This window comes from Sinocyclocheilus rhinocerous, unplaced genomic scaffold (genome assembly GCF_001515625.1).
Source record: "Sinocyclocheilus rhinocerous isolate Xijiao unplaced genomic scaffold, SAMN03320098_v1.1 scaffold184, whole genome shotgun sequence".
NCBI lineage: Eukaryota > Metazoa > Chordata > Actinopteri > Cypriniformes > Cyprinidae > Sinocyclocheilus > Sinocyclocheilus rhinocerous.
Window position 1 is genome coordinate 162,532 of NW_015659717.1, and position 11,733 is coordinate 174,264.

Genomic DNA, 11,733 nt, shown 5'->3' on the forward strand with positions numbered 1-11,733 from the left:
AAAAAGCAATTTATTTCATTTGTAGGCCTATCGTTATTTTTTATTTGTGTGTGTCTGCGCTTGCTTGGCCATTTGTTGTGGAGAAAATAAGGAAAGTGTGTTCAAGTGCCAGCAGAAAACAGTGTAAAGAAATACTCTTTGAGAGAAGCAGTCTTTATCAGCGGAAGTTAAAAGCAGCTCGTAAGTGTATTTACTTGTCTCATTAGTGTTTAGTGCAGTTGTTGTTGCTAGGAAACGCTTGTTTTGTTTACTGTGTGGAAACGTGCTGATCTCGCGTTTGGTCTCGTTCTGTATTGCGTATCTTGTCAGTGTCTGCGCTTGCTTGGCCATGTGTTGCGGAGAAAATAAGGAAAGTGTGTCCAGCTGAATTAATTTAGTATTTTGTTAGACGGGTATAAAAAAAGCTTAGTTTACCGCGACAGCCGTCGCGTGAAGGCCTCCTCGCGCGCAGACCAAAGAGTGTAAAGACCATCGACTTATGCCACCGGCAAAGGATAAGTATCGCTTTTTATTTCTCCTCTTTCCTACTACTTGTTTCACTTCTGTTTCAGTTTTTATAACCATTTCTTACTATGTGTAAGTAAGTTGTTGTTTTTTAGCATGTGTGTTTGGCAGTGTTATTTTTTAGGATTACTGATAAACTACTGTCGTTTGATTTGTATTATTTGTATTTGTTATTTATTTTAATTTTAGTTACATTATGTCTGAATTTATTATGTCTGTATAGGTCTTTTATTAAGTTTTAGTTTTATTTAATTTGAGTTATTTTAATACTTCAACAAACTAAATGGAAATGAAATAATATATATATTGAATTTATAAATGTGTATGTACATATACAGTATATATGTATGTGTGTGTGGTTGTACATACACATATGTAGTTGTTTTTTTGGTGTTTGGCTTAGTGTTATGTTAGAATCATTATTATACTCTTATACCTTTTGTTCTTTAATATTTTGAATTGTTTTTAGCTTTATTTTTTGTTTTTCATTTATGTTAAGTTTTGAGATTTTGTTGTATGCATTTGTCATTTTTATTTAATCTCTTAAAATGTATAATCTTTTAAAATGTGTATAGGTAGTATTTATAAAGTTTTAGCTTTTAGTTTTGGATCTGTTTTTAGTTGTTTTAATACTACAATTGATTGCTTCTGTTGTCCTCATTTGTAAGTCGCTTTGGATAAAAGCGTCTAATAAATGACTAAATAAATAAATCAATAAATAAATAACTCTCCAATTCATTCCAAACATAGTGATTTCCAAGTCTATGTAAGAAAAAGCCAGATTAACTCACCACCAGGGAGTCTTTAAACCAGCTGCTGACAGTTTCATGTGCTTTTAAACAAACTCCTCGTCTATTACTGCTGGAGCAGAGATATGGAGGAGGAGGAACCAAACCAGATGTTCCTCAACAGCTACAAAGGGTAAAGTTCAAAACGGTTTCCATGTGTGTGTCTACCTGTGTTTCCCATGCTCCTCTTCTTCCCTTATCTGGCACAAACGGGTGTGTACAGCTCTCACGGATGACATTGGATCAATGGAATCATCTCCAGTGTGTGGAATTGAGAAATAAGGAGCCATTCAACAAAAAGTAAACTTGTACATGCAAACTATTCTGCCGTGATGCTAGGTGGCTGCTAAAGTTTTCTGCAAAGTTTATTGGCCTCTCAAGTATGATATTTAGGTTAGGGATGCACCAATATTAAAGGACAGAAATGAAAAAAAAAGGAAGTAGCGACAGATCTTTCCTTTGGCTATCCATATTGAGACTATCGCAAAACTTGTTAATTGGATTTTGAGATGTGGAAATGCATGGAATAAAATCGCTGTCAAAAATAATCGTACGTAATTCAAAGCATTTGTGTGTCAAGGATTGAAAGCCTAGCATACATCATCAAAGAGAAGAATGTTGTTTCAAAAGAAGATTGAGCTTCCATTTTTATCAAAAATTACAAGGTCAAAAAATAAATAAAAAATTTAATAAATTATAATAATAATAAAAAAAAATAGTATACATGGATAAATTGTCCACAATAAGATTAGTATCATTCATTTACAAAATATATTAAACCTGTTAAAAATCTGACACTATTTTCTGTAATTAAATTAAAAAATAGCACACTAAAAACTAGAAAGTCAGTCACTTTAAATCCCACAAATTAGCATAAATCAGCATAAAAAAAAATTATATTCATTTTGAGATTTGATAAATATTGCATTTAAATTATTGTGGTTTTAAAGGTTAACTTTAAGCTGGAAAGTTAATTGGCATCAATTAATTATACTACTATCGGTTTTATTAAAAAAAGCTCTAACATTGTCCAATAGCCAATATATTGCATATCCCTAATTTTGGTCTCCAGATAAAACTCGTGCTTCCTTCAGTGAAAATCTATGAAATTTTTCATCTGTTTTATAATCTGCCAGGCAAAATTCATCTGATCACTTGAAAGTAATACCACAAATCTCCTCAACAAGCCACGGCGACGAACGAATTACGAGTCGTTGTTTATTACTTAGCGTTAAGGGTTTCTTCAAATCTCTAACCTTAAGTATGAGCAAGAGTAATACAGAAGTTTGTCTCAAGCACCACTAATAAATAATAGCATCAATCCACCAGCCATCCAATAAATTATTAATATTCCCAGTTAGCCTAAGAGAGTTTTGTGACATCTTTCCACTGAGAACAGCATGCATGGGAACAGTAGTAACTGCAGACTCGTTAGGGAAACTCTGTGACATCAAGATAATAAGATCTCATAGCAAGACAGAGAGCAGAACTACATCAAAGCGCAGGAATGTTTCCCTGAGGTGCCTAAAATGAAAGGAAGACAGACCCTGTCAAGCTCAGGAAGGGCCGGAGGTCTGCATGTGGGCCGAAGTGTATTACACTTCTGTCTTCAGAGGGCAGCAGGTGTCAGCGTTTATTAATGCCCCTGTCAGAGAGGATTGTGGGAAGAATGGACAGCATTACACAAGCACTGCCACAGGTACCAGAAATAAAAGAGGCAGCTACGGTGTCAAATTTGAATAACGTGCCATCAGTCTCCAGCAGCTGTTTACCGGTGTAGGCGTACAACGCCTGTTTACATTGCCGTGGGATCAGTTTAGTTGTTGAGACTGGGATTGTGGATGGGGGAGGCCGACTGAAACAATGCAAAAAGCAGCTGCAAGACTTTCCACATGGAAATGAGGACACCAGCAACTCACTGCAGAATGATGATTGCAGATTTTGAAGCCAATATAACATTTCACTGACAAACAACTTCTACGAACACTTAAGCTAGGATGGAGTATCCGATGAACCAAAGCGAGCTGCAATAAAGATTAAGCGACAATTACAGTATAATAGCTTCTTGGAGAGACGAACATCTCTCTCTTTGACAGGAACCTGGGTAGATCTAACTAATGACTCCTGCCAACTCTATCCAGAGTGTAAACAGATCAATTTAATGCCGAGGGGCATGCCGTGGGGTCTACGGAGTCCGCACTTTTACATACTGAACTACTGTTCAAAAGCATGTAAACATCCTCTTTATGTTCTTCACCTGTTATGAGTTCAAAGCCGCAAAGGTCTGTATGCTTTGGAGGTTTTTTAATAGTATACTAATTATCTATGAAACTGTAGTAGTGGCAGATCTTTTCTTCAGTATTATGATGTACATTTGAGTGAAACAGACTATCAAAAAATGTAGACCAGGACTTGTTTTAATCCATTGATTGTTGATTGGATGGAGGCAGATCTGAATGCCAGCCTGCAGTCGATTGCAAGAAAGTTTAAGTGGAATAAATGAATGGAGAAATCCAACATACGTCAGAGACATGTCTGTCGTTTCACTGGAAGATTGAGTTTTGACATTTTGATTAAAAAGTATGAGGTCAAAAAAAAAAAACATACACGGACACAGGCTGTGTGAATTAACCACGGTGTGTGTGTGTGTGTGTGTGTTGATTCGAACCCAAGAAAAAAGCAGAAAAAATACCCAAGCACCACAGCATTCATGAAAATAACAACTTAAACCAAGCAAGGGCTGGTTGTCTCGTTTATTCTGGTCTCACAGACTGGCCAGTCAGCTGGTTTAGTTTTCTGGCCAACTGATATCATTGCCTGACCAACTGGAAAGTGCCCAAACCCCTCTAAGACCACCTTAGACTAGCAAACAAGCACAGAAACCATATCTAAAGACAACATCCCTGCTGAGGGGGAAAAAACATAAACCAGCCTACAACGGTGTGCTGGTTTTATCTGGTTTAAGATGGTCTCCTATGCTAAGAAGCTGAAAGTGCCCAAAACCCCTCTAAAACCAGCCTTTGTGATCAGCCCCGGAGACCACATAAGACCAGCAAACAAGCATAGAAGAGAACACATCTATATCTAGAGAACACATCCCTGCTATTAAAGCAGCACTATGTAACTTTTGGCGCTCTAGCGGTTAATAAACAGAACTGCACACATCCCGCGGAAGAACATTCCAACCGGAGCTACTTCTCTAAGTTTATGTCTATGGCGATTCACGCAGGTATGTGTTACTCCGCAGCGGCGACGACCCGACCAGGCTACAATAGTCCAAATATAAGTACTTATTATAAGTGTACAATAAGACAAAACGCGGTTTGGAAGATGAATTCATGATGTACTCGCTCATTATATACATTTTGCAAATTTTGAACACAGAAAAAGTTACATAGTGCTGCTTTAAAAACAAACAAAAATGTAAACCAGCCTAAGATAGTGTGCTGGTCTTAAATGGTTTATGATGGTCTCCCAGGTTAAGAAGCTGAAAGTGCCTAAACCCCTCTCAATCTAGCCTACATAACCAGACTGGGAGACCACTTAAGACTAGGAAATAAGCTTAGAAACCATATGTAGAGCCCACATCCCTGCTATAAAAACAAACAAAAATGTAAACCAGCCTAAGATGGTATGCTGGTCTTAGATGGTTTAAGATGGTTTCCCAGGCTATCCAGCTAAAAAATGATGAGTAAAACCAACTGGTCCCCCTGGAGACCACCAAAGACTAGTAAACTAGTTTAGATAGTGTACATTTTTTAACCAAGTCAACACATAATGGTTGTCAGTCTTACAATCTAACCAATAAACCAGCATTAGGCTTTAGCAACATTTTTAGATTCTTATTATGAGTGAAGATATATTTTATGTGATCTTTATCATTATTTATTTGTTTATTAATTATTTGACAGTGATGGTGAACGCCAGGTTCCCACAGTTTGCAGGAACAATGACTGCAGTAACTACAGGATTTACACTAATATATACCTTTGATTATTTTTTGTATCGTGTGCGGAGTGATAAATAGCATTGGCTGAGATATTTTATTATCACGAATGTTGGACAGCAAATGCAGTCTGTATCTACAGTTGTTATGCTTTAAAGTGTGCACTGGGATTTTTTAGTTTAAAGGAACCGATGTTCGCCTCATTGAAGTCTATTATCAAATCCAAGGCGCCATCTGCTGGTCGCGTATCACAATTACATCCTACTTAGTTTTTTTCACATGTAACCGGGTGTAAATTGGTGTTATTTGTCACTTTTGATCGTGTGCGGAGTGATAAATAGCATTGGCTGAGATATTTTATTATCACGAATGTTGTGGACAGCAAGCAGTCTGTATCTATAGATGTTATGCTTTAAAGTGTGCACTCTGGGATTTTTTAGTTTAAAGGAACTGATGTTCGCCTCATTGAAGTCTATTATCAAATCCAAGGCGCCATCTGCTGGTCGCGTATCACAATTACATCCTACTTAGTTTTTTTAACATGTAACCGGGTGTAAATTGGTGTTATTTGTCACTTTTGTAAATTTGTCACAAACACAGTTATCATCTTTCACCACAGTAACTTCTTAGCATAATATTTTCCTCACTATTTTTACTGTATTTTACTGTTTTTTTTGTTGACATTTAAATCTACTGTATGAAAATGAGTTACTAGACAAATAAATGAGGAAATGCAGTCAGTGCAGAGCATAATGCAGTATTTATTCTTTGCTGATTTGACTGGTCTAATTTTCTGTTGCAGTTATACACATACAATGGAAGACTATGGAGCAATGTACACAATAACAAGCTTAACTTTTTTATCAATACATAACTATTGTAAATGTTCAGTCTGTTCAGAGAGACACTGCATTGACTGTACTGTGCTGATCCATTATAGAAAAGCCGTTAAAAGCGGTTCCTCCCCCGTGCTGCTTTGCTCTTTCCTCTCTGAACATGAAGAAGAGTGATGAATCTTTTACAGGTTGAGCCTGTATTGCCATGGAACACTTCACTTCTCATTACATCACTGTAGCCTCTGCTTCCTCTCTTAAAAGCTTCCCTCTTCTCTGTCACACACACACACACACACACACACATGCTCAAACACAAACTGCTATAAATAGTTTTTGGTGATATTTTTAGATGAGAGAACTGCAAATACTGTTTTTAAAGAACATTCTTTTGTATATTTAATTTGTATGAAGATTTTGTAGTAATTCTGGTTTGCAAAATTCTATGAGACATTTGTGCACTTTGTTTGTTTGTTATCATCTTTAATTATTTCAGCTTTATTAGTTTATTTTGTTTTTGTTTTTATTGAAAACATTATTCTCTTGTAAATGTTACATTTTAATGTTAAAGATTATTTAAGAATATTAACAATGACTTGCAAAATTTAATAAGACATCTGAACACTATTATTTGTTTGTTTGTTTGTTTGTTTTGGTTTGTTTTAGTATGTTTTCATTGAAGAATATTCTTTGGTAAATATATTATTTAATAAAATTAAAAATGTTTTGCCAAATTTGATGAGATATTTCTACACTTTATTTGTTTATTTTAATTGCCTGTTTCTTGGTTTGTTACGATGTTGTATTTATTTCATTAATTCATTTTTGTTTGGTTTTAGTTTGTTACAAATTCCTTTGTAAATATTCAATTTTAATGTACAAAGATTATTTTTTTAATATTAACAACGGCTTGCAAAATTTGGGGAGACATTTGTGCGTTATTCATTTATGTATTAGTTTGTTTGTTATCATATTTATTATTGCTTATTTCTAAGTTTATTTGTTCATTTTTGTTTTCTTTTAGTTTGTTTTCTTTGAAGAACATTACTCTTTTTAATATTAATTTGGTAACACTTTACTTAAAGCTTTTATGCATAATGCATTACAAATGTTTTCATAATATACAATGTAATGCATTATATCTTTTCATAAATAATTGTAACCGAAATTAAAATGCATTATAATATTAGTAGGCTTGTTTTTCATGTGTTTTAATGCATTATACTTTTTTAAAGGTGTAACAACGAATATTAAAGTATTATAATGTATTATAACTGCAGTTACATGAGATCATACAATGCATTATAAGGTGCATTACAACGCATAATTAATGCATTAAAACATTATAATGCATTATATATAAAGGCTTTAGGTAAAGTGTTACCATTAATTTTAATGTACAAAGATTTAATAAACAAATATTAACAATGACTTGCAAATTTGATAAGGCATTCATTCATTCATTTTTATTTATTTACATTTTATTCGTTCATTTATGTTTTTTCATTCTTTTGTGAAGTGATTTGTTAGCTTTACTTTCACACACCTCACTGTTGTCTCTGCACAGCCTCTTGCTTGCTTGCTCTGCTGGTCCCCACATTGTGGGCAAAACATGACCCACGCAAACACCAGCAATGGAAAGAAGGTCACACTGGGCTATATCAGTAAGAGTAGGCTGATGGGATCCTAGGGGTCCACTGCTCATCACCTCCCTCCAGTTAAAGTGTGTTGATGTGTGCTCTTCTAAAAGGGGGCTTGGGCCTTTCTATTGTACACTTTTCAAACCGCAAGATCTAATGCAGACTGACAAGCCAGTTAGCAGACGAGACCTGTGCTATGAGCCAGACGTAAATAAGCACCACAATCAGACTTGAACAAAGACGGAGGAGTATAAAACCTGCCCAAGCCCACACACACAAGCACAAGAGCACTCAGAGAAAGTGAGTTCCTCATTGATTGTTTTGGTGAAGACCCACAGTCATAAAAGAGTTGTGATACAGTAAGTATATTTAGGCCAACTTTAAACACAGCCATGTCTATTTTACTGGATGTTGCCCAAATACTGTATGAATCACCACTGTATGTGCTTTTAAATTTTTTTTATTTATGATAAATTAATTATTTTAACTAAAGAAGAGAATCCAAAGGAAATAAAATAAGATCATAAAAAAAGTAAAAATGTATAAATAAATAATACATATTTTAGAGCTATTTAGGAAACACTTTACATTATAGTTACCATGTTATTTATGCTAAATTCAATACATCACAATAGCAATAACAATTTGTAGTTATAAGCTGCTTCAGAAAATAAGCACATTGTTCATTAGTCTTACCCACTTACTTGTACTGATTAATGCTGTAATTACATTGGAGCATGAACACTTATGTAAAGTGTGGCATGCAGCTATTATTTGATTAAAACTATTGATTTCTACAGTGCACATTACAAGAAAGGGTTATATAGTCCAGTGGAGGCAGTACAATACAATACAACTTTATTAATCCCAGAGGTGCAATTTAGTTTCAGGCATAACACAAGCAGACACTGAGACATGCAAGTGAAGAGCTAAAAGCCATATGGTAAGAGTAAGAGAAATAATTGATAATAAATAAAATAATGTCCTATGAAATATACAGTGTTAATGAGATATAGCATATTTAATACAATGTGAAATATGCAATAATGTAAAGAGGAATAAGAACCAGAACCAGAATAAGGTATCAAATATATATGTGCAGTGTTCAAAGGTTCTGGTCCTCAAATCCTGGCTGAGCAGTCAGCCTGTATTATTGGTGGGGTCAATGTTTTTTTAAGGAAGTCTTTCTGCAGGTTCACCAGTAGGTGGCGACTGTGAATGAATCATTTAAAGGGGTCATATGATGCGATTTCAATTTTTCCTTTCTCTTTGGAGTGTTACAAGCTCTTGGTGCATAAAGAAGATCTGTAAAGTTGCAAAGACTAAAGTCTCAAATCCAAAGAGATATTCTTTACAAAAGTTAAGAGTCAGCCACACCTACCTAAAACGGCTCGTTCTAACATTCACCCCGATTTATTTAGCCTAGAAATACTTATTCATTCAAGATCAAAACAGTGACGTTTGAGTGAGTCATTGGATCATTTATTCAACCGATTTGATCAAAAATGCTGATTCATTTAGTATTCGAAGCAATACACGGAATCCTTCAACAAAACACATGTACTAAAACAAATTTAACAGGTAATATTTTAATCTAAAATGTAATTTTCTCAAAATTAACTTCTAGTTTATTGAACTGCTGTATAAAATCAGTACAATCATGCTGCCTCCTTGACTCCAGTAATTTCTTAGAAAAAGCCCAAGTCGTCAATGCTTATCATGACGTTATACGTAGCCTATTAAACTTCATTTTTAATCTAAATTGTAAGTAATGAGACCGGGCCATGATGTTGATGTAAAGGCTATATGGTCACAATCGGAACCGTGTATGAATGAATGAATGAATGAATGAATAAACGTGGTTTGGTACAAAATATCAAACAATTGATAGACTATTTTTTTTAGCCAACAGATATTGTAAATAGCCTAATGAATGTTATGATATTATAAACGTGTGACAACTTGACATTTATGAAACATTCCGTTCACAAAGTGTGCAGTTCAATCTTTAGGTTAAATTATTAGTCAACTTTTGCCTGAATATTTGTTTGTTTGCTTATGTATTGTTTGTATATAATAGGTAGGCTACTAGAAAAAAATATAACACTGCAATTTACGTTTGAAGGTTTAAAGATTTAAGGTTTGTTTTGAACTAGGTATTAGAAACCAACATTACAGAACCAGATAAAACACATTTGTGTACTTAGACTTTCAACGCCAAACCATATTGTGACAACTAGCCCCGCACCACCATATTTGAACGTAATAAATGTAAATCGTAAATCTTTCAGAACTGGGCCGATTTTATTTTCCAATGGGCGGCCCAATCGCGTTAGTGATGAATAGCATCATTTTTCCATTGGGTGGCGCTGATCGGGCTCGCGCAGATGGAGGGATGAGTCTCATCACATGGTTCATATGCCCGGAGAAAGTGAGCGATCATCGCAGCCTCTGCGCTCTCGAAACTCAATCAGAGTAGGCGGCAGTGCGCGCGCTCCACAGCAGATGAACTGAGAGCACAAGACCAGCCATGATGCTCAGCCTGCAGCTGTGTGCGCTGGAGGAGAGCTGAGGAGCTGCAGTCATGCCGGAGAAGAGCGCACAGTAGAAGTCTTCTCACTGAGGATGGCAGGGATGCTGCGCGCCGCATCACTCTCTCTGGCTCTGTGAAACAGCGCACGGTAAGCGCGCTTCATCTTCCCTCACTGACCATGTTGAACTTTGAGCTGTTCTGTCTGGCATTTGGAGGCGGTTTACGTGTTCGGCTCGGTGGGTTGTTAAACAGAACTTTGTGAGACTCTTATTAGCTTTGTCACTTTATATAACTATCGTTCTGTATAGCCTAAATATGCTGTTTGGTTTCAGACACCAGGCAATAGCAGCCGCAGTCAGTCTAAAACAAGATTAGGGCTGTGCTGAGATCTTTTTCAGGAGACTGGAGATCATTGAATGGGCATTCTGAGCTCATATTGATGTTCTTATTGATTCTGTATTTTCTTGAGAGGGGTGGTGAAGAGGAAGATACAGTGCTGAGAGTAAATTAATAAGGTAAAGATGCTTTAAAGTGTGTCCTGAATGAGTGTTTTGAAGTGAAATTTTGCTTGTCCTCTGCTACTGATAAAAAAAAAAACTACCAAAAAGTACCATGGTACAACCTATTTTTCAGGACACCGTGGTTCTATCAAGCCATTTTTGGTACAAGTAGCAATACCATCATTTGTTGGGTATGCTGCATGGTGCTTCCATGTTTTTGGGATGGGACCATGTTATTTGGACATAACACCATGGTTTTATGTACATTTACCATGGTATTTTGAATATGTGCCATTTACTACCATCTCTTACAAAACGTACTGTGGCAGTACCATGGTACAGTGATTGTGATACTATGGTACTTTGAAATATTTATACTTATTTCATTATAAATAATGGTATCCACAGAACATCCAAGAATACACAAAAACCATTGTGTTTTTTGCAAGTTATGTATTTTTGGACATATTGCGTGGTCATCTTCTAGTATCTTGGTATATTAACAGTACTAATGTGTAATAATAGTATTAATATCGGATGGCATTACTGCACCAAAGTACTGTTTATGTAAGGGATATTATTTAACGTGGTTAATATTATTCCAGTGTGTGTCATTTATGTTTTTTGCACCTGTGATGAAGCAGCACCTTTAGTAGTGTCTGCAGCTTGGGAGTGCAATTAATGGTGTGATCTCTAAGTGTTAAAGGGGTCCTATTATGCTCTTTTACAATGTCTTGAATTTGTTTTGGGGGTGTACTAGAACATGCTCTCATGCTTGGTGGTTCGAAAAACGCATTATTTTTGTACATAATTTACATTATTAAAATACCTTTCTCCCCATCCTGGCACAAACGGCTCGATTAGTTCTGGGTTTGATGAAGGCCCGCCTTCCGAAAAACGAAATGTGATGTGATTGGTTAGCTGTCCCAGTGCGTTGGGATTGGCGAACAGCTTAGACGGTGTTTCAGTACTGCCCCGCCCCTTGCTCC

At 35.8% G+C, this 11,733-nt stretch overlaps 1 protein-coding gene across 1 annotated transcript in view; it reads left to right on the top strand.

Moving 5' to 3' along the window:
* Positions 1-10,132: 10,132 nt before the first annotated feature.
* Positions 10,133-11,733, top strand: part of LOC107724179 (uncharacterized) — an 83,413-nt gene continuing 81,812 nt past the window's right edge. Inside the window, exon 1 of the mRNA XM_016532987.1 lies at positions 10,133-10,392. The gene's annotated coding sequence lies outside the window, so the exon portion shown is untranslated. The remainder of the gene's footprint in view (positions 10,393-11,733) is intronic.